This window comes from Marmota flaviventris, chromosome 4 (assembly GCF_047511675.1).
Source record: "Marmota flaviventris isolate mMarFla1 chromosome 4, mMarFla1.hap1, whole genome shotgun sequence".
NCBI lineage: Eukaryota > Metazoa > Chordata > Mammalia > Rodentia > Sciuridae > Marmota > Marmota flaviventris.
This window is the reverse complement of record NC_092501.1, coordinates 141,291,629-141,313,919: the sequence shown is the minus strand read 5'-3', so window position 1 is coordinate 141,313,919 and position 22,291 is coordinate 141,291,629. Positions and strand designations below refer to the sequence as shown.

General features: G+C 38.0%; 1 protein-coding gene and 1 long non-coding RNA gene across 2 annotated transcripts in view; both read right to left on the bottom strand.

Annotated features, from left to right (window-relative positions):
* LOC139705522 (uncharacterized) overlaps window positions 1-22,291 on the bottom strand; it is a 48,480-nt gene that overhangs the window by 13,879 nt on the left and 12,310 nt on the right. The gene's annotated exons all lie outside the window — the stretch shown is intronic.
* LOC139705460 (uncharacterized) lies at window positions 16,322-18,703 on the bottom strand. Its single transcript, XR_011707420.1, has 2 exons — window positions 16,962-18,703; window positions 16,322-16,889 (listed from the first exon to the last, which is right to left on the bottom strand). It is a non-coding gene; the product is annotated as an uncharacterized lncRNA (long non-coding RNA).

Here is a 22,291-nt window from a genome sequence, read left to right as displayed (position 1 = left end):
TGCTGAGCCACATCCCCAGTCCAAGACTTTATTTTGGATTAGAGCAAGAAAAAAGGATTTCCCTCAAATAAATTACACTTCACGTATCCTAGATTCAGTTTTTCATCTGTTAAAATAAATAACTACAATTTCACAGAAGTTTCCAGTTTAAAAAAAAAAGTCCTATTACAATATTGGAAACTAGAACCTTTGTAGGTGTTGAAAAAGAAGTGCAAATTCTGCTCTATTAGCCAGAAAATACCTGCCTTGTTCTAGCCCCCAAATTAGCTCTCATTTCTTTTTTTCCTAAATAAATATATTGTATTTATTTAATTCAAAATGTGGGAGGTGTCAATGTAAGGGAAAAATATTTTTTTTTCAGTAATTTCGTTAAAATCGTTAGACATCACAGGCTATCTGGAATCACCGTGGGTTCACAGCTGGACTTCAGCTCTGGCTTGTTTTATTTATCAGTTCATTCATTGATTCATGTTAACTGAATCCAGGAGAGTAATTAACAAATAATAATATCAATTTCTTGATTTTTAATGGGAGATACTAATTGGGTCACAAGTATTTACTGAGCATTTACTACACTGAAGGGAATGGGCCCTCTATGGCAGGAAAATATATACCAATCATTTATATTAGGCATTTTTTAGGTATTCTCAGGAGACAATGTTTATAACACCATGCCTTGTACATAGAATTTAATAACTGTTGGCTGAATAATACCAGACATTAGAATGGCACACAAAGAGTCAAGAAACGGAGAAAAGTCAGATCTTTCGGAGAATTACTATTATGTTTTGCCCAGTAGGTTGTCCTTATTGTTGCCCATATTTTTCCATGTAGCTAATCCCTACTGGTCAGCATTGAGACACATTTTCCTTAAAGATCACCAGCTATAGAAGCACATTCTTCCTCAGCATTTCAATTGCTGACAAGGCAGAGTTACAGCAGCATATCTACCTGTTTAACACACACAATTGGGGCTGAGGTGTATCTCAGTGACAGAGAGCTCACCTAGCATTCGTGAGGCCTGGTGTGATCTGTGGCATCACCAAATAAACGAGTGTTATGGTTTGGATGTAAGGTGTCCCCCCAAAACTCAGGTGTGGGGCAATGCAATAAGATTTAGAGGTTATGAGAGCCTTAGCCCCAACCAGTGAATTAATCCCCTGGCAGGATTAACTGAGTGATAATTGAAGGCAGGCAGGGTGTGGCTGGAGGAGGTGGGCACTGGGGGCATCCTTTGGGGTATGTATTTTGTATCTGGTGAGTGGAGTCTCTCTCTGCTTTCTGATCATCATTGAGTTGCTTCCCTCCACCACACTCTTCCACAATGATTTCTGCCCCAAGGAATGGAGCCAGCCTTCTATGGGCTGCGACCTCTGAAACTGTGAGCCTCCAACAAACTTTTCCTCCCCTAAAATTGTTCTGGTAGGGTCTTTTAGTCACAGCAGTGAAAAAGCTGACCAGAACAATGAATAAATAAAAAATAGATTGTACTCTTTAAAAACCTTTTTTTCTCCCTAAAAAAACAAAAGAGGGAATCAGGTCTAGGAACTGAATCATCTAATTTATTTATTTATTTTTTTAAAATATTTATTTATTTTTTAGCGGACACAACATCTTTGTTTGAATGTGGTGCTGAGGATCGAACCCGGGCCGCACGCATGCCAGGCGAGCGTGCTACTGCTTGAGCCACATCCCCAGCCCCTGAATCATCTAATTTAGATCACCTAGTGCAGTGGACCTCCAATTGCGCCTAAACATATTCTATAAACAGCACTTTTCTTAGCCCAGTTTTTTTTAAACATTTATTTTTTAGTTTTCAGTGGACACAACATCTTTATTTTATTTTTATGTGGTGCTGAGGATCGAATCCAGGCGAGCGTGCTACCGCTTGAGCCACATCCCCAGCCCTCTTAGCCCAGTTTTTGATGATAGCTGAACAGAGTAACAGTTTGTCTAACAAACTTTTGGAGAAAGGCAGAGCACAGGGTGAATCTGTGTTGCCGCTTGTTTTTGCAAATAAAGTTTTATTAGGACACAGCCACGGCCATCGTTTTCACACTGTGGCTGCTTTCATGCTGTAACTGCAGGGTGGTAGCTGTGGCAGAGGCCTAGTGACTCACACAGATGAAAATATTTATCTGACCCTTTACAGAAAGTATGCTAATTCTTGGAGAGGGTAAGCATTCTGTATTGCTAATTAAGAACAGCACCGAATATATTAGAAATTAGGCAAGCAGGTGATAGGGCTGACCATCTATAATGGAAACTGAGGTTCTAAACCAGGGCTCTTGCTTTGACAGCAGGCCATCTTAATTCAACGAGGAGGGAGACACCTGCAGGCAAAATCAGAATTTTCTGCAGGGAGAAGTTCTGAGTCCATATCAATTTGTGACCAAGTGCTCAGATATTCATTTAATTTCCGTTAACCATGCTGCTACACACTATTTTCTCTGGCAAGACTGCAATTTGCAGTAAATCCCGAGAGCTTTTAGGAGCTTTTGGGAAGGTGGGGGAGCCGTGGGTAAAAGTGACCCAGGATTTAGTGAAGGGAGAGTTTCATAATTTTTCAATAGAATCACCATATCATGCTAAAGAAAGCAAAGTGAATTCAATCTGAAAATAAAGATGAGAGTATTCAAAGGGGCATCAAAACTAAAGCCTCTCTTTAGCAAAAGCAAGATGCCTTAAGAGAAGTGGGATGGAGCTGGGTGTGGTGGTGCACGCCTGTAATCCTAGCACCTTGAGAGGCTGAGGCAGGAGAATTCCAAGTTCAAGGTCAGCCTCAGTAACTTAGTGAGATCCTAAGCAACTTAGTAAGATCCCGTCTCAGAATAAAAAATAAAGACTGGGGATGTGGCTCAGTGGTTAAGTGGCCCTGGGTTCAATCTCTGGCAAAAAAAAAAAAAAAAAAAAAAAGTGTGATTGTTTCAGAGGCAAGGAAACGTTTATGTAGATGTTTCAGTGTCATGGGAGCCGAACATTCAAACAAGATCTATAGAAATGCAGATAAAACAGTACTTATTTTTCATTTTGCAGTCACATTAAATTTACCTTAAAAATAATGTATGTTTTACATTAAAATGAAAGTAATTTTATGACATAATTTAGGTGATTTTAAACACACACACACAAACACATTTTTTGGTGTGTGTGATGGTGCACACCCATAATCCCAGCTACTCAAGAGGCAGGAGGATCAGAGTTCAAGGCCAGCCTGGGCAACTGAGCCAGACCCTGTCTCAAAAAATAAAAAACAAAAAGGGCCAGAGATGTAACTCAGTGGTAGAACACCCGTAGTCTATCCCAGGTACCAGGGTGGGGGTTGGGGGGAGGAACAGCAACATGGGAAGAAGTGAAGAATTTCTCTCCAAGGAGCAAGGGTCATACCTGCTTACATGTGTGTTTGTTTTTACAATGTGTGTGTTTGTTCTGTAACACGGGACTGCTTAAGGACAGGTACTTCATAAATGTTTCTGCTGAATTTGATGATTCTCCTTCCCTTATACCCATATCCGATCAGCTCTACCTCCCAAGTATATCCTGAATCTAACCATCTCCCACCATCTATATTGCTACAACGTCAAAATCAGTCTGAACTACCTTCGTCTGTCACATGGACTACTGATGCTTCACAGTATCTTCCTTTCCACATAGCATCTAAATTGATCTAAGCATAAAGCTAATTATGTCCCTACGATTAACCCCTCAATGAATTCTCATTAAGAAAAAAACCCAAATATGATGTCCTTACCCTAAACAAGGCTCAAACAGGCTCTGTGACCCTTACCTACCATTCTGGTCCTATCCCTCCCTGTCCCAGCCAGGCCAGGGTTTTTATCTTCCTATTGTCAAACACAGTCCTGCCTCAGGGCTTTCTTTTCTTTTCTGTTCTTTTCTCAACCTTGAATCTCGTCCACCCATTATTCTCTCTCAACTAAAAAGCCAGTGCAAAGAGGCTTTTCTTGACTACCAGTCACTCTCCACTACATGATTCCATTTTACTTTCTTCAAGGTACTTTTCCGTACATAAAAATCACCTTAGTTGTCTTCCACCGGCTCCTAAAATTTAAGCATTCCTTGAGGGCATGGTCTGTTTCACTCCTGCGTCAGACTAAAACAGTGCTTGGAACACGGCAGGTACTGAAGAAAAATCTGCTTATGGACTAGTTATGACACAATTCATCTATATATTTTCATTTTATCAAGAAAACATATACACTTTGAAATTTAATGAAGTTTTGATGTTTTATAGGCATTTTCTAATTATTTAAATAAAATGCTTAACTAAGCATTGTGGCTCACACCTATAATTTCAGTGACTTGGGAGGATTCACAGGCAGGAGGATTGCAAGTTCCCAGTCAGCCTCAGTGACTGAGCAAGACCCTGGCTCGAAATTAAAAATAAAAAGGATTGGGGATGTAGTTCAGTGGTAAAATGCCCCTGGGTTCCATCCCTAGTACCAAAAGTAGATAAATAAACAAACCATTTTGGCCAACTGTAAGTATTATGTTGGAAAGTGTTTGAGCAATTGAATAGCTTCTAAAAATGCTTCCAATGAACACAAGCTTCTCTAGCAAATTGTACTTATCACTAGACTGATAGAGAAAACACTTCCATGAATAAAAAGCAATGCTGAAACTTTAAACCCAATATAAAGAAAAGCATACAGATGATACTGTGGGAAGTTTTACAGTATGAATATTTCCTTTAATATCACAAAACCAAAATCTAGCTGGGCACAGTGCTGCACATCTGTAATCCCGGCTACTGGGAAGCTGAGACGGGAGGATCACAACTTCCAGGCCAGTCTGGGAAACTTAGTGAGACCCTGTCTCAAAATAAAAAAATAAAAAAAGGGCTCAGTGGTAAAGTGCCCCTGGGTTCAGTTTTCAGCATCACAGATTCAATCAATCAATCACAAACACACAGGTTGAAGACTGCCTGCTTACTCCATTCCTACCTGAGTAATTAATATGCAAATCTGCTGTTTGATCCCCATCTAAGGAAAAAACTGTCCAGTGACTTGTCTCCAACCCTCTGCCCACTTCTCCCCTTTTCATGACAACAAAACCTCTCAAGATAGTTGTTTGCTTCCTTCTGATCCACTCACCTTCTGCCCACTCCAATCTGACGTCAGTTCTCAGTAGCTCTCCACTAAAGCTGCTTTTAAGAAGGCCATCAGTGACGTCTGTGTAGCCAAATCCGGTGGACATCTCCTGTCCTCATCTTACCCACTTTTATACAGAAGCATTAGCTAATAATGCCCTCTTTGAAACACTTTCCTCTCCACCTTTCCGATACTCAATTCTGCTATTTTCCTCCTTCCTCCTCCCAGTTCTTCTATTGGCTTCTATTTTTCTACTGACTCTAATTTTTTTTTTTTTTTTTTAACACTGGGGATTGAACCCAGGGGCACTTAACCAATAAGCCAGCCCTTTTTATTTTTTAATTTTGAAACGGGTTCTTGCTAAGTTGCTGGGGACCTTGCTAAGTTGCTGAGGCTGGCCTCAAACTTGAGATCCTCCTGCCTCAGCCTCCAGAGTATCTGAGATTACAGGTATGCACTACCATGCTTGGCCTGACTTTAAATATTAGGAGTGTTAAGAAGGACTGAAGGGTTGGGGTTGTAGCTCAGTTTAGAGCACTTGCCTAGCATGTGTGAGGTACTGGTTTGATCCCCAGCATGACATAAAAATAAATAAATAAAATAAAGGTATTGTGTCCATCTATAACAAATATATATAAATTTTTTTTTTTTTAAAAAGGACTTGGACTGGGGTTGTGGCTCAGTGGCAGAGCACTTGCCTCACATATGTGGTGCACTGGGTTCAATCCTCAGCACCACATTAAAAAAACAAAGACATTGTGTGCATATATAATTTAAAAACATTTTTTTTAAAAAGAACTAAAAAAAGGACTAAAATCTAGTTTCTTTTTCTTCACTGTACTGATACTTAACAAAAATATAATCTCTACTTTGTTGAAACTAGGGCTTCCCTCTGTACCCAGTTATGATTCTTTATAAAAATAATAAGCCAAATCAATATTGGTGTCACAAATAATAATCTTATAACTTTATGAACATGGTATTCCATAAGAGATTTTCCCATCTTATGTTGCAATAAAAATTTTAGCTGGTCCATGGCTGGTGTGAATAATTACGTCTCTGACTCCCTTTCAAGGAAGTATAGGCGAGTCATTAAATTCTGGCCAATGACACATAGGCTAATACCCCCAAAAGTCAGATCACATGCACAGTATTGTCTTTTTTTCTATTCCTTTCTTTATCCTGATGCCTCAAGTGCACATGCCACCAGCTTTAACCATGAGTTTAAGACCTACAACGGCCAAGCAACAAGATGCAAGTTTGGTTCCCTGCCAATTTGGGATGTGATCCTGGTCTTGGATCATGAGCCAGTCTTGTGTGGTCAGAGCCACTGTATTTAGGTTTTCTGATACCCAGAACTGAATCTTTTTTATACAATTCATCACAACATCTACCTTCCATGCTCCATGGTGATAGATATCTTCCATATGCATGTCACATAAGCCTAACTGCAACCTTGAGTGAATACACCTTCCCCATTTGACAAAGAAATAATCACTCAGAAGAACATGAACAAGGTCATCCATCCCTAAGGGTAAAACCAATCAATGCCCACACTGTTTATCTACAGGCACTAGACACAACTCTGGTCACCTTCTAGTTATCAATGATTCCAAAAGCAATACTGTAGGAAAACAGTTGATACCAAATTTCCATAATTCTGTCATTCACACCATACTGTTTAATACCTAATGCCTTTGCTAATGCTATCCCCATAGTCTGTTCCTCAGCCTTTCCCAGCTGTAACATACCCCCCGAACAAGGATGGATGAAGTGTCCTTTCTGTGTACTCCTGGAGAACAACACATACCTCTAGTAATACTCAGGCAGTAGTTTTAGCTAGTAATTAAAGGCAATAATTTTGGAGTGAAGAGACTTGATTTTGAAGTCTGTTCTATTACTTAGGGGTTGAGATTTTAGGGAAAGTTAAAATTTTCTAAATCTCAGCTTCTTTATCTATAATATCCTCAGATTTTGAGGATTAAATGAGATCATGAAAATTTTAGTATTTTCCTATAATACTATATTTAATCTATGAATAGTAACCATTATATGATGCAGTGGTTCAGTTAACTACAAATTGCACTACCCAAGTTAGAATTTTAAATATCCAGCTTTCTAAATTTCTTATCTATATGAGACTGGTAGGGTCCTTAAAATTTACACAAATTCACTAATGAGATTCTAGCAATTTATTAAGTAAGAGATTCATATCTATCAGAATATTATTTGGAATATATATATAAAGGTAAATCTTTTATGTCTCCCAGTATAGTTCATTACAGTGCTAAGCACTAAGGTATGAAGTTCATATACCACAGAACAGCCAAGAAGATTAACTACTTATTCTTGTAGGGCTATTGCAATGTCAATTTTTACATCACTCTGTCATTATCAATGACAACTTGATAGGATTTTCTTTTATCTTGAAAAGGAGAGTCTGGAAAAATACTGAGAGAGATTTGTGAGGAATAAACTGATAATGAGGGACCTATTGACTGCCCAGTTCAACACTTTTTCTAGAAGCTCAGTAAGGGATGGTAATTTCTCAAAATGATGAAAATGAGACAATAAGAGGCTACTCTGCAAACCATGTAAAATAAGCCAATCAGAGGAGAACAGCATTTATGAGGTAACAAAAATCCTACTAAAATTATCTTCATATGCTGTCATGTATATCTGTCCCTCTACTCATCATAAATACTATTTAATGAACAGATATTCATTAAAGATTTATCATGTGCTCAGCAATGGCAAATACAGAGAAAATACAGAGTAGTATGTTTATTCTTACAGTAATAATATCAACACAAATTAGAGAACAGAAAATAAGAGGCCAGGTAATGTTAAAAACATCACACAGTGAGGGGGGGATAGTAGAGGATAGGAAAGGTAGCAGAATACAACAGTTACTAATAGGGCATTATGTAAAAATGTAGATGTGTAACCGATGTGATTCTGCAATCTGTATTTGGGGTAAAATTGGGAGTTCATAACCAACTTGAATCCAATGTATGAAATATGATATGTCAAGAGCTTTGTAATGTTTTGAACAACCAATAAAAAAAAAAGAAGTTAAAAAAAGGAAAAAAAATATCACACAGCAATATAGAAAGACAATATATGATTTACATACACATTCAAAGATAATTGTGAAGTATAGAAAAGCTAGATTCTAAAAACTAATCAGGAAAAGTTTAAGGAAGAGAGGTAATCTGGGTTAGATATATATTTTTTTCTTTCTGGTGCTGGGATTGAGCACATGCTAGGCAAGTACTCCACTACTGAGTGGTACTCCCAGCCCCTGGGTTAGATCTTGAAGGACAGGTAGATAGAATAGGTACAAGCAGGGGAAAGCAGTTGCCTATCAGGGATGTAACATAAAGACTAGGAGACAGGATTAGGTACAGCACATTAGTGGGATAGTAAAAGAGTTATCTCTCTGTAGTATGAAAAATAATGGGAGGCTGTATGGCTAAAATATTTGACATTTAACACACAGCCAGGACATCAGAAGTCTTGAAGTAAGGCAACAAAAGGGTACACTGAGAACATAGGGAATAGATAAAAAAAAAAAAAACAACAACAATTAGATAAGGGAGTAACATATTTGTAAAACTGGCATAGAAGATGGATTAAAACAGGGAGAACACAGATTCAGTGAAGATGGTAGAAGGCTGTATAGAATTGTAAGGACTTGGATTAAGATGGTGGCAGCAGATATCCAAGAGCAAATGTCAAGTGGCTGATCATCTTGGCTATGAAGTACTCATATAAGAAAATATTTTGGGGGCCCAGGTTGTGGCTCAGTGGTAGACCACTTGCTTAGCATGTGTGAGGCACTGGGTTCGATTCCTGGCACCACATAAAAATAAAAACAAATAAAATAAAGGTATTGAAAAAAAAAAAGAAGAAAATATTCTGGCCAGTTGTAGTGGCACACTCTGTAATCACAACGATTCAGGAGGCTGAGACAGGAATAGCAAGTTTGAGGCCAGCCTAGGAGATCCTGTCTCAAAGTAACAAATGGAAAAGGGCTGGGGATATAGCACTGTGGTAGAGGACCCCTGAGTACAAACCCCAATACAAAATAATCAAAACCACCACCACCATCATCATCATCATCATCATCATCATCATCATCATCTATCCTGGGATCATCTTCAGATTGCAAAGGGAGTTTCTCTAGACCCCAAATTTCTTGAGAATCCCTCTTTTCGTGAAACTCAAAAGAACTCAGAAGGCTATCCAGAAGTTTATTAGTTTAATAAAAATTACTTAAAAAATAAATCCAAAAGAAGAAAAATACCAGGTTATGTGACTCTGAAAATTATGAGCTTTTCCTTTCTTTGATATAGTTTTATCTTTTAAAAAAAACCATTTACTGTTCTTTTCCTATTATGTTTATATGACTTATAATCATTAAGTCAAAAGTCTGGTTTACCCTTCCAATACATGAGGAAACAAAAACTCATCAAGACTCAAGCTGACAAAGATGGCCAGGATCCCAAATGAGATGTTGACGTCTACGTCTGTCCTATTTCCACTATATTTAGAGTGAAGTGAATGAACTAAAATATTTAGAAGTGACATAAAAGTGCACAGTCCAGAAGGAAAGACATAAATGTAAACTTAAATGGAGGATTCTAATCCAGAAGTGGGGAATGTATAGGATTGGATGAACTATTTCTTGCATTAAATGACACTTGATATAAATCTTGAGAATAAATTAACTTTATTTTTTTTTTATTTTTTCTTTTTTTTAAAAATTTTTTATTGTTGGTTGTTCAAAACATTACATGGTTCTTGATATATCATATTTCACACTTTGATTCAAGTGGGTTATGAACTCCCATTTTTACCCCGTATACAGATTGCAGAATCACATCAGTTACACATCCATTGATTTACATATTGCCATACTAGTGTCTGTTGCATTCTGCTGCCTTTCCTATCCTCTACTATCCACGCTCCCCTCCCCTCCCCTCCCCTATAAATTAAATAGTAAGAAAGAAAGGTATGGAGGACAAGAGTAGAGACAGAATAAAAGGCTCTAAGGCAACAATATCCAGTAGAACTCTATGATTATGGAAATTATGTCCAATAAGATTGCTACTAGTCACATGTGGCTATCGAATACCTGAAATGTGGCTAGTACAGGTAAGGGACTGAATTCCGAACTTAATTTTAGGTGCTGGAGATGTGGCTCAGTGGTAGAGTGCTTTGCATGCACAGGCATGGGTTCAATACCTAGCACTAAAATAAAAAATAACAAAAGTTTAATTTAAATGAATTTAAACTTAAAATGGCCACATGCAGGTAGTGGCTACCATACTGCACACGATGCAACTCTAAGGTGTGAAAGTTAGATGTAAGCAAGCAAATGACAAGTTGTTCAATGTTAGAGGATGAAGTTTAAGATTAATATGGTCTGAAAGTTTGTGCCCCCCACCCCAACTTTATATGTTGAAATTCTAATCATCAGTATAATGGTATTAGATGTGAGAGGACTTTGGGGAGACATTAGGTCCTAAGGATGGAGCCCTCATGAATGGACTGGCTCTTATAAGAGGCCTCCCCATGTGAGGATACAATAAGAAGGTCGCATCTTGGAAGCAGACAAAGCCCTCACTAGACACAATTCATCTGCTATTTTTTTGATCTCAAGACTTCCTATCTTCCAGAACTGTGAGCGATGAATTCTGTTGTTTATAAGTTACTGTTTTGTTATAGTAGCTTGAATGGACTGACACAAAGATGAGGCAAGACAGCAGGCTAGAGAGGGAGGTGGAAGCCTTCTTACAAAGAAACCTGTTTAAGATAGAATTGTGAAAATTTCAATATCCAGTTTGAAATAAAAAAGAAACACCTGGCTGGGTGCAGTGGCACATGCTTGTAATCCTAGTGGCTAGGGAGGCTGAGGCAGGAGGATGGCAAGTTCAAAGCCATCCTCAGCAATGGTGAGGGGCTAAGCAACTCAGTGAGACCCTGTCGCTAAATAAAATAATAAAATAAAATAAGCTGGGGATGTGGCTCAGTGGTTAAGCACCCCTGGGTTCAATCTCTGGTACTAAAAAGAAAAAAAAAAAAAACACCTGAAATTTTATATAATATAGGAACTTAAAACACGTTGTATTCTGCTAAGTTTTGCGCAAATCAACAAGCATTTTCAAATTTAAAACTCAGCTGATTCTTATTTAATATTATATTGAGGAATGAGCTGGGCATGATGGTATAATACCAGAAATTTGGGAGACTGAGGCAGGAAGGTAGCAGTGGGAGGCCAACCTTAGGGACTTGTCAAGACCCTTGGTGAGACCGTTTCCAAAAAATAAAAACAAAAACAAAAATATAAGAATGAACTTCTGAGCAACATATGTTTTTTTTTTTTTTTTTTTTTTTTTATTTTAATTTTTATTGTGGGTTGTTCAAAACATTACAAATTTCTTGACATATCATATTCCACACTTTGATTCAAGTGGGTTATGAACTCCCACCTTCACCCCATACACAGATTGCAGAATCACATCAGTTACACATCCATTGATTTACAAATTGCCATACTAGTGTCTGTTGTGCTCCGCTGCCTTTCCCATCCTCCACCCTCCCCCCTCCCCACCTCTCCCCTCCCCTCCCCTCCTCTCTCTCTACCTCCTCCACTGTATAACCCTGAGGGTCTCCTTCCATTACCATGCAATTTCCCTTCTCTCTCCCTTTCCCTCCCACCTCTCATCCCTGTTAAATGTTAATCTTCTTCTCCTGTTCTTCGTCCCTACACTGTTCTTAGTTACTCTCCTTATATCAAAGAAGACATTTGGCATTTGTTTTTTAGGGATTGGCTAGCTTCACTTAGAATAATCTGCTCTAATGCCATCCATTTCCCTGTAAATTCTATGATTTTGTCATTTTTTAATGCAGAGTAATACTCCATTGTGTATAAATGCCACATTTTTTTTATCCATTCGTCTATTGAAGGGCATCTAGGTTGGTTCCACAGTCTTGCTATTGTGAACTGTGCTGCTATGAACATCGATGTAGCAGTGTCCCTGTAGTATGCTCTTTTTAGGTCTTTAGGGAATAGACCAAGAAGGGGAATAGCTGGGTCAAATGGTGGCTCCATTCCCAGCTTTCCAAGAAATCTCCATACTGCTTTCCAAATTGGCTGCACCAATCTGCAGTCCCACCAGCAATGTACAAGTGTACCCTTTTCCCCACATCCTCGCCAGCACTTGTTGTTGTTTGACTTCCTAATGGCTGCCAATCTTACTGGAGTGAGATGGTATCTTAGGGTGGTTTTGATTTGCATTTCTCTGACAGCTAGAGATGTTGAGCATTTTTTCATGTACTTGTTGATTGACTGTATGTCCTCCTCTGAGAAGTGTCTGTTCAGGTCCTTGGCCCATTTGTTGATTGGGTTGTTTGTTTTCTTATTGTCTAATTTTTTGAGTTCTTTGTATACTCTGGATATTAGGGCTCTATCTGAAGTGTGAGGAGTAAAGATTTGTTCCCAGGGTGTAGGCTCCCTATTTACCTCTCTTATTGTTTCTTTTGCTGAGAAAAAACTTTTTAGTTTGAGTAAGTCCCATTTGTTGATTCTAGTTATTAACTTTTGTGCTATGGGTGTCCTATTGAGGAATTTGGAGCCCGACCCCACAGTATGTAGATCGTAGCCAACTTTTTCTTCTATCAGACGCCGTGTCTCTGATTTGATATCAAGCTCCTTGATCCATTTTGAATTCACTTTGCAACATATGTTCATTTATAATCAGATTCAGAGCTTCCTTACACTTTACAATACTATCATATTGTAGCCCAACTAAGGTAATTCAAAAGACTTATTATATTGTGTATTATAGTTAACTGCCTTTATTTATTTATTTATTTATTTATTTTGGTTACTGGGGATCAAACAGCAAGTGAGCCACAACCCCAGTCCTTTTTACTTTTTATTTTGAAACAGAGTCTAAGTTGCTGAGGCTAGTCTTGAACTTGGTGATTGTCCTCTGTCAGCCTCACAAATTGCTGGGATCATAGGGTACCGAGTCTACAATATAGAATTTAGAAAATTATTACATCATCTTTATTCTTCTTTTGTGAATGACATGAGTATTATCAATCTTCCTGGGTAATACAATCTTTAAAAACATCTTCTATAAAATGCAGCCATACCCATTCATCTACATTATGTGAAAAATGAAAATTATATTCAGTGGTACTCTTATTAGAAATTATCTACCTTCAGCATATTAGTATTTTATTTCCAGGCTTAAGTTATAGTATTTCTGGCAGCTCATGTACATTGACATTTCTCAACAGAAATCAGATACACAAAGTGGCTGAGAAGGCATTAGTCTTGGGATGAAATGAATTGCCTGAGATCTTGTCATGGGGAGTCAAGCAATGCCTTGTCTTACAGACTTAAACACACTCTCCATCTTAAAATAATATTTACGAATTCATCCATGATACTGTTGGGAAAATGCATAAACAAACAGACATCATTGAAAATTCGGTGTTGTTACTTAAAGAAGTGAGTCCCTGGGGCAGATCATATAGTACAAAACTGCAACCATTCAAAAATTCAAGCATTAAAAGAAATAATCTATCTTATCTCTCAGCTTCTGAAAAGAATTTCTTGTACTATTCAATGTAGGTTAGTCATTCTTAATGCACCAGAATAGGTAAAAATGTTAAGCGCCTCATAGGAGCAACAGGGATTGCCCTTTTGGGGCAGAAAGGGGCTTTTAGGCAGCCCCCCTTTTGCACAGTTAGACTATCCCCAGAGGGAGCTCCTCCAGTCCTCTGTGGCACATGAACTTCTCTGATGATCTTTTAATACACAGTGGCATACAGAGTCTGTGTTATATTCTCCTTTGTATTCCCAGGGTCCACCCCAATGTCTGGCAGATAATAAGAATTTAATAATGTTTGTTGAATAAATTTAGTGGAAGTTGGAAGAAAATTTTTTGTTTCTTAAAGATACCATTGGTTTTCTAGGAAACAGAATTCATGATGAAGTAAAATAAAACCACCTAAGATCACTTCAGCACCAAGAGATTTCTTAATTTTTTATTTTTAATTAATTAATTTTGTTACTGGGGATTAAAACCAAGGGTGCTTTACCACTGAGCCATATATCCATCTCTTTAATTTTTTTATTTTCAGACAGAGTCTTTCTAGGTTGCTGAGGCTGGCCTCAAACTTGGCAATTATACAACTTCAACCTCCCAAGTCGATGGTACTGTGGGTATGAACCACCATGCTCAGCTCTTGATTTTTTTTAAATCTAGTTATTAAACCAACCATATACAGTAACTTGAAAGACTGAAAATGATCTTAAATATTTCCTACAGAAATTATTCTATGGCATGTTTTGATTTTCCATTTTGATTTCTAATAACTCATATACTTTTTTTTTTAACCTAAATTTTGTTTTGAATTGATCTTTTGGACAGAATACTATTCTCACATTTTAGACAATTTAAAAGGGAATTTTGTAGATTGTATAATCTGAATCTAATCAGAAGGAAATATCAGCAATATGTGGAACATTCTGCTAAAAAGGGGGAGGCATGGTGTCTTTTTCTTCCCATAACAATGCCAAAAAAGACACAGAAAAGCTATGGACATGTTATAGGTTGAAAGAATCCAAAGATACACACATAATTGCATGATATTAGACTGGATCCTGGACTAGGAAGGAGGGAAATGCCACAAGGGACATTACTGGATCAACTGACGAAACTGGATTACAAATAACAAAGGATCACTATTAAACTTCAAGTTGTTTATGTAATTCTTAGGAATTACATATGATGTACTGAAGATATGCGTAAATGACTTTAACATATTACATATGAGTACATATATTCAGGTACATCTGTATCTAGAGACACATATTCAGAGAGTGAGCAAGAGTCATCATGAGCATAAGTAATAAAGCAAATGAGACAAAATTTTAATGACAGGAGAATCTAGGTAAAATGTATATAGGTGTTGTATTTTTTTTTTTAACTTATCTGTATTTGAACTTATTTTAAAATAAGGAACAAAAGCAAGCAGTCAGTTTTTCAAAGATTACCAGCTCCTTCCTTTTTTTTTGTTCTATTATCTTTCCCATTTGTTTAGATCTTTGTTAAAATTTTGTCTCATATGATTAACTATTTTTGTACCACATATTTCAAATATTCTAGATTCTTTTTAAGAAAGCTCTTTGCAGATTATGCTAAGTGAAGCTAGCCAATCCCTAAAAAACAAATGCCAAATGTCTTCTTTGATATAAGGAGAGTAACTAAGAACAGAGTAGGGTCGAAGAGCATGAGAAGAAGATTAACATTAAACAGGGATGAGAGGTGGGAGGGAAAGGGAGAGAGAAGGGAAATTGCATGGAAATGGAAGGAGACCCTCAGAGTTATACAAAAGTACATACAAGAGGAAGTGAGGGGAAAGGGAAAAATAATACAAGGGGGACAAATGAATGTTAGTAGAGGGGGCAGAGAGAGAAGAGGGGAGGGGAGGGGAGGGGGGATAGTAGAGGATAGGAAAGGCAGCAGAACACAACAGACACTAGTATGGCAATATGTAAATCAATGGATGTGTAACTGATGTGATTCTGCAATCTGTATATGGGGTAAAAATGGGAGCTCATAACCCACTTGAATCAAAGTGTGAAATATGATATATCAAGAACTATGTAATGTTTTTGAACAACCAACAATAAAAAATTTAAAAAAAATAAATAAAATAAAATACTGAAATATTAAAAAAAAAATTAAAAAAAAAGATTAAAAAGTCTGGGGATATAATTCAGTGGTAAAGTGCTCCTAGGTTCAATCCTCAGTATCAAAATATAAAATTAAATTGAAAAATGAATCCTCTTTTCTTTAGGAAAAAAAAAAAAAAGAAAGCTCTTTTAAAATATTGCCTTTATTTCTAAATAAAACAGAAGTAATTTTCACCTTTCCAAACAGAAGCAATAGGAGCAACCCAGGTTTAGCCTTGATAGAAGCCAATCACATTCAATTTAAGAAGTATTGATAAAGCACAACAATCACCTCTGTAAGGCTTACAAAAATGAATTAAACACGACCCTGTCTGCCCTTAAGTAGACAAAAATCTAGTGAAATATAGTAATAGTGGTCTGAAAAAAAAAGGGGCAGAATCGACAAAGATTATATTATCTATTGTTGCATATTTCTCCCAAACACAGTAGCTTAAAATAATAAACATTTATTATCCCATATAGTTCCTGTGGTCAGGACTCTAGGAGCAGCTTAAGCAGGTGGATCTGGCTTAGGGGCAGACAAGAAGTTGGCTGGGCCTGTAGTCTCTGCAGGCTGGACAAAGTCTTCAAGATCTACTTCCAATGTGGCTCTTTCAGATACCAGGCAAGTTACTGCTCTTTTAGGGGGAGGAGGCCTCAGTTTCGTAACACATGGACTTCCAGAAGGCTGCTTGAGTATCCTCATGACATGGGCGTTGACTTCCCCAGAATGATCCAAGAGAGGGAAACGGAAGCCACAATTTTTTTTTTTTTTTTTTTATCACCTAGCCTCAAAATCACACACCATGTGTGTGTGTGATAAACACAGTAGTTTACTACTGTGTAACTACTCCAGTAGTTACACAGTCATTGGGCATGAATTACAAGACGCAAGAATCATTGGGGGCTGGGCTGGGATTGTGGCTCAGCGGTAGAACGCTCCCCTTGCACGGGTGGGACCCGGGTTCGATCCTCAGCACCACATAAAAATAAAGGCATTGTGTTGTGTCCATCTACACCTAAAAAATAAATAAATAAATATTAAAAAAAAAAAAAAAGAATCATTGGGGGCTGGGTGTAGTGGCACTCACCTTTAATCCCAACAACTCTGGAGGCTAAGGCAAGAGGGTTGCAAATTCAAGGCCAACCTCAGCAGCTTGATGAGATCCTATCTCAAAAAATAAAAAAGAACTGGGGATATAGCTCAATGGTAGAACACCCTTGCATTCTATCCCCAGGACCACACACACAAAATTTTAAACATTAAAAAATGCTGAGGGCCATCTTTGTAGCTGGCTACCACAAAAGGCTACATAAAAGACAGAAGATATCAAGGGAGGGCAAATGAGGTGTTCTTAAACCCAAGTGCCTGGTATACCAATGGTAGTGAATATTAGGTGATCTCTAGAGTATAACCTTTTAGATTTAGTCCCTCATACATAACCTACCCAATAATTGTATGGTAGTATCCCTTTATCCACGGGAGGTACTTTCCAAGGCTCCCACAGATGCCTGATTCCACAGATAGTTCTGAATCTTGTATGTACTGTTTATTCCTATACATATATATCTATGATAAAGTTTAATTTATAAATTGGCACAGTAAGAGATTAATAATAATAGCTAAGAAATCTGAACAATTATACTGTAATAAGTTATATGATCTCTCAAAATATCTTATTGTCTATATTTGTTCTTCTTGTGATGGTGTGAGCTAATAACAATGCCTACATGCTGAGATGAATCGAGGTGAATGGCGTAGGCTGTGTAACAGTGTGAGGTTGCTACTGACCTTTTGATGATGCATCATGAGGATCACTTAACCATGGAGGCTGAATGAGGGTAAATGAAACCAGGTAAAGCAAAGCTGTGGATAAGGGGGAACCACCTTAACTGGAAATATGCCAACATGGCAATATTACTTTTGTAAACAAGTGTGGGATGCCAACCTTACGGGTGACTGAGTTACACTCCCCAGCTGGGTGCTGAGGTGCTCAGTCACAGAAATGGGTGTGTCTTGCTACAGCCCCATGGGTGAAGCTATGCTCACCTGTTCCTTTGTAATATAACCCCTTGCCCTGTTTAGGATAGAATCTTCCATGGAAGTGCCTTGTGTGTGTCCCCTCCTCTTACTGTGCCCTTGGGTGTGGCCTACCCAGGTGTCAACCTGCTGACAGTGGACATCATGAAGATAGACTCAGCCCCCTGAAACCTGACCCCCTGCCTCATTTGAATAGCTTCTCCTCAATAAAAGGGGTCAGCACGTGCTCTCTCTCTCTCTTTCTGCGGACCCTTAAGGTCAGAGGAGCCGTCACAGCAACCCCAAAGAAAAAGGTATTTGTGTCTCTTGTGTGGTTATTTCGTGCAGCCCAGTTAGCCCAGTTTAACTAGAGTGACCCCTGAGCCTTTTAGTCGCGAGAACAGAAACCTGGCAAACAAGCACACACTAGACTATCTAAAGAGATTTACGAAGCATGAATAACCTGTTTGGCCTATGCTATGCTGTGCATGGAAGCTTAGATTCTCTCTAGCCAACAGCAGACCTTGGTAAATTCCTTTTTGAACTTAACATATAAAGTTGATCTTAACCTCACATTCATGGATGATGCACTTAGCCTGTAATGGCAAAGACAGACTCTGATTCATCTTCTTATTGCTCTATGATTAATGAAAGGCCCATGAAAGAAACTGGCATGATGTTAACTAATATAAACAAGTAAGTACTATACTTGATTTGAACCTCACCACACTGCAGTTGTGTATAATGGTGTAAACTGTGTAGGTGAATAAATACTAGAGCTGTATTTTAACACAGTATATATCTATATTTATATCTATTTCTATATATCGATATAGATATATAGATAGATAGATATCTGTAAAACAAAGGTTTAGAAGATGTAGGTGGAACTGCCTCACTAACAAAGGATTTTGTCCTAACCCCCAATACTTATGAATGTGAATTTAGAAATAGGTTCTTAGCAGGGGATACTAAGATGAGATCATTGAGGTAACCTAATCCCATGTGACTAGTATCCTTATAAAAAAGCAAAATTTGAATACAGACACATATACAGGAGGGACATTACATGAACATAAACACAGAAATTGGCATGATACTTCGATAAGTGAAGGAACGCCAAAGATTGCTAGCAAATCAATAGAAGCAGGAAGAGGCATAGAACAGATTTTCCCCCACAATTCTCAGAAGGAACCAAGCATGTCAACATGTTCTTTTGGATTTCAAGTATCGAGAACTATGAGATAATACATTTTTGTTGCTCAAGCTACTCAGCTTGTGGCACTTTGACACAGCAGCCCCAGCAAACTAATACAGAACAGATGATCTCTTAATGATAAGGTTTAGAATTGGATAATTCTATGAAACACTACAAATATTTGGGAAGATTTCTCATATTCACCTGTTTACAGTATAGCTTAGTCTTCCAACTGAAAACACAAACAGGCCGAGTACGATGGCACATAGCTGTAATCCCAGCACCTTGGGAGGCTAAGACAGGAGGAGTCCGAACTCCAGGCCAGTCTCAGGAACTTGGTGAATTCCTACGAAATTTAGTGAGACCCTAAGACTCTGTCTCAAAGATAAAAAGGGCTGGGCATGTAGCTTAGTGATAGACCCACCTGGGTTCAATCCCTAACACCATTAAAAAAAAAAAAGAAGAAGAAGAAGAAGAAAACACAAATGGATTCTTTATAATTATAATGCAAAGGATTTCATACTTTTTCTGCAAAGGGTCAGATAAAAATATTTTAGGCTTTGTGGATTTATAAGGTCTTTGTCAAATATTCTTTTATAGTTCTTTAAAAATGTTAAAGCCATTCTCAACCAAGGGATGTATGAAAACAGGCCTCAGTCCACAGCCTAATGATCCACAACCTGATGATCCACAGCCTGAAGATCCCTTTTGTGTCAGGCTAACTAGCTCCCTTTCCCTTGGACTCCTTTTCTTCAGCATTCCAAGCCCAAGAAACTATTTCAAATTCTTTTCACTGTTAGGTGGTACTTACACTAGCCCAGGCATGCTTCCAATGTCCACAGAGTAGTACCTTCCTCAGAATTATCATCCCACAGTCAAGATTAGAAACTTTTTCCACTTTTCCTTTATTTACTCTTCATTAAGAAGGGAGCAAGCAAGCACATGCAACTTACGACATCAATGACATACCCTCCAACACGCTAGGGCCCCGTGCTGCTCGTGGCCCATTCTAATAGACACATGTCTCCAAAGTACAATGTTTTCACATCACAAATGATTTACATCTAGAGATTTAAATAATTAAGAGTGCTCTTTCATAATCACCAGATACTGCAGACCCGACAATAGCAGGGCTAAGTACACAGAAACAGAGACTGAAAGTTCTAAAATGATGTCAGATAGCTACCACTGTCATTTTTCCTTCTTTTTCTAAATTGGGCCACTGCTGTTTTCTCAATTAAAGCAGATTTTTTTTAAATATTTACTTTTTAGTTCAGGTGGACACAATACCTTTATTTATTTATTTTTATGTGGTGCTGAGGATTGAACTCAGGACCCTGCACGTGCTAGGTGAGCCCTCTACCATTGAGCCACAACCTCAGCCCTAAAGCAGATGTTTTATACAAAGTGAATAACACAGTACCTCCTAAAAAACAGTTGCTCAATGAATGTTAAAACATGTTCCCCTCTTTTCCAGTCCTAGAGATGAAAAGCCAGGGCTTCACACATGCCAGGCAAGTGCTCTATCACTGAGCTACCACCTCAGCCCCCTACTTGTATTATTATTATTTTGGGGATACTGGGGATTGAACTCAGGGGTGCCTGAACACTGAGCCACATCCCCAGCACCCTATCATCTTTTGTTTTTCAGACAGGATCTCGCTAAGTTGCTTAGGGCTTCACTAAGTTGTTAAGGCTGATCTCAAATCTTGTGATCCTCCTGCCTCAGCCTCCCAAGTCACTGTGATTATAAGGCATGTGCCAACATGTCTAGCCCCTACTTGTATTTTTTTATGAAGCTACAAAACAACACAAACCAAGTGTGGTGGCACATGCCTATAATCCTAGCAACTCAGGAGGCTGAGTCAGGAGAATCGTGAGTTTAAAGCCAGCCTCAGCAACTTAGTGAGAACTTGTCTCAAGATAAAAAGGGTTGGGATGTGGCTCAGTGGTTAATCTCCCCTAGGTTCAATCCCCAGTACAAAGAAAAAAGAAACCCACACATTTTCCTGTTGCTTAGGAAAAATGATGAAAGCTTGTTAAAAATAAGGAAAGGAAGGTAAAAGAGCCAGCAATAAGAATGCACAGGGTGGATAGGAGGGTAGAGTGAAGAAGAAAGGAGGAAACATTTTATGGCCTTGGTGGCAAAATAAAGGATAAGAAGGCTCTTCTAATTGGTTCTATTTCAAATGCCCTGTTGTATAACTTAATTTGACTATATTATGAGAACAAACAAGCTTCTATAATTCATTCTCAGTTTGCTTTTTTATAATAAAAAATTTTGGTCTTGAAAAAAATAACAATATTAAACATCATGTGTAAAGGTGGATATTGGCCTCTGTATCGATTTGCTAGGGCTGCACTAACAAAATACCTACAAAACCAGATTTTTTTTTTTTTTTTCACAATTCTTGAGGCTATTAGTCTCAAGGTCTAAGTCTGATATCTGGTTTGATTTCTTCTGAGGCCTCTCTCCTCAGCTTGCAGATGGTTGCCCCTCTGCCTGTTTTGGGTGTCTCACTCTGTATCCAAATTTCTTCTTTTTGTAGGGATACTAGTAGTATTGGATAAGAGCCCACCCTAAATACCTCACTTTAACTTAATCTCTTTAAAACCCTATTACCAAACACAGTCACATTCCAGGTACAGAGAATTATGGCTTCAACATATGAACTTTTTTTTGAGGGGGGCAATTCAGCTCATAACAGGCCCAAATTTTAATGTGTCAGCACTGCAGTTGGATTTATAGCAGGGTAACTGCATTTATGCTAATCTAAATGTCACACATCCAAATGAAATAATGTAGCATGATGATCTGAATTTATTAAAAGGCATCTCTCTTTTTTCCCTACAGAAACCCAAATCTATAAATTATACACAAAATGTGGTATGACTTGATAACTTGCCAGAACAGGCCCATGGTGGCAGTCAGACCACAAGGAGCACCACTGAAAGATCCCTTTCCTAATCACAGCTTCCTCATTGGCTTGCCACAAAACCTAAAATTCTTTAGTTTTATTCCTTCTTTGGTACTTTATTTCCTCTGAAAATATAAGTAAATCACTGCAAGAGTAATATATTAAGAGATCATCAGCCACTAACACCTTAGGGTAGAACAGCTCAGATCACAATCTTAAAATAACCAATTCTGTCAGAATGAAATTTTCTTTATAACTGCTCAGCTATTGGAATGTTAATCACTG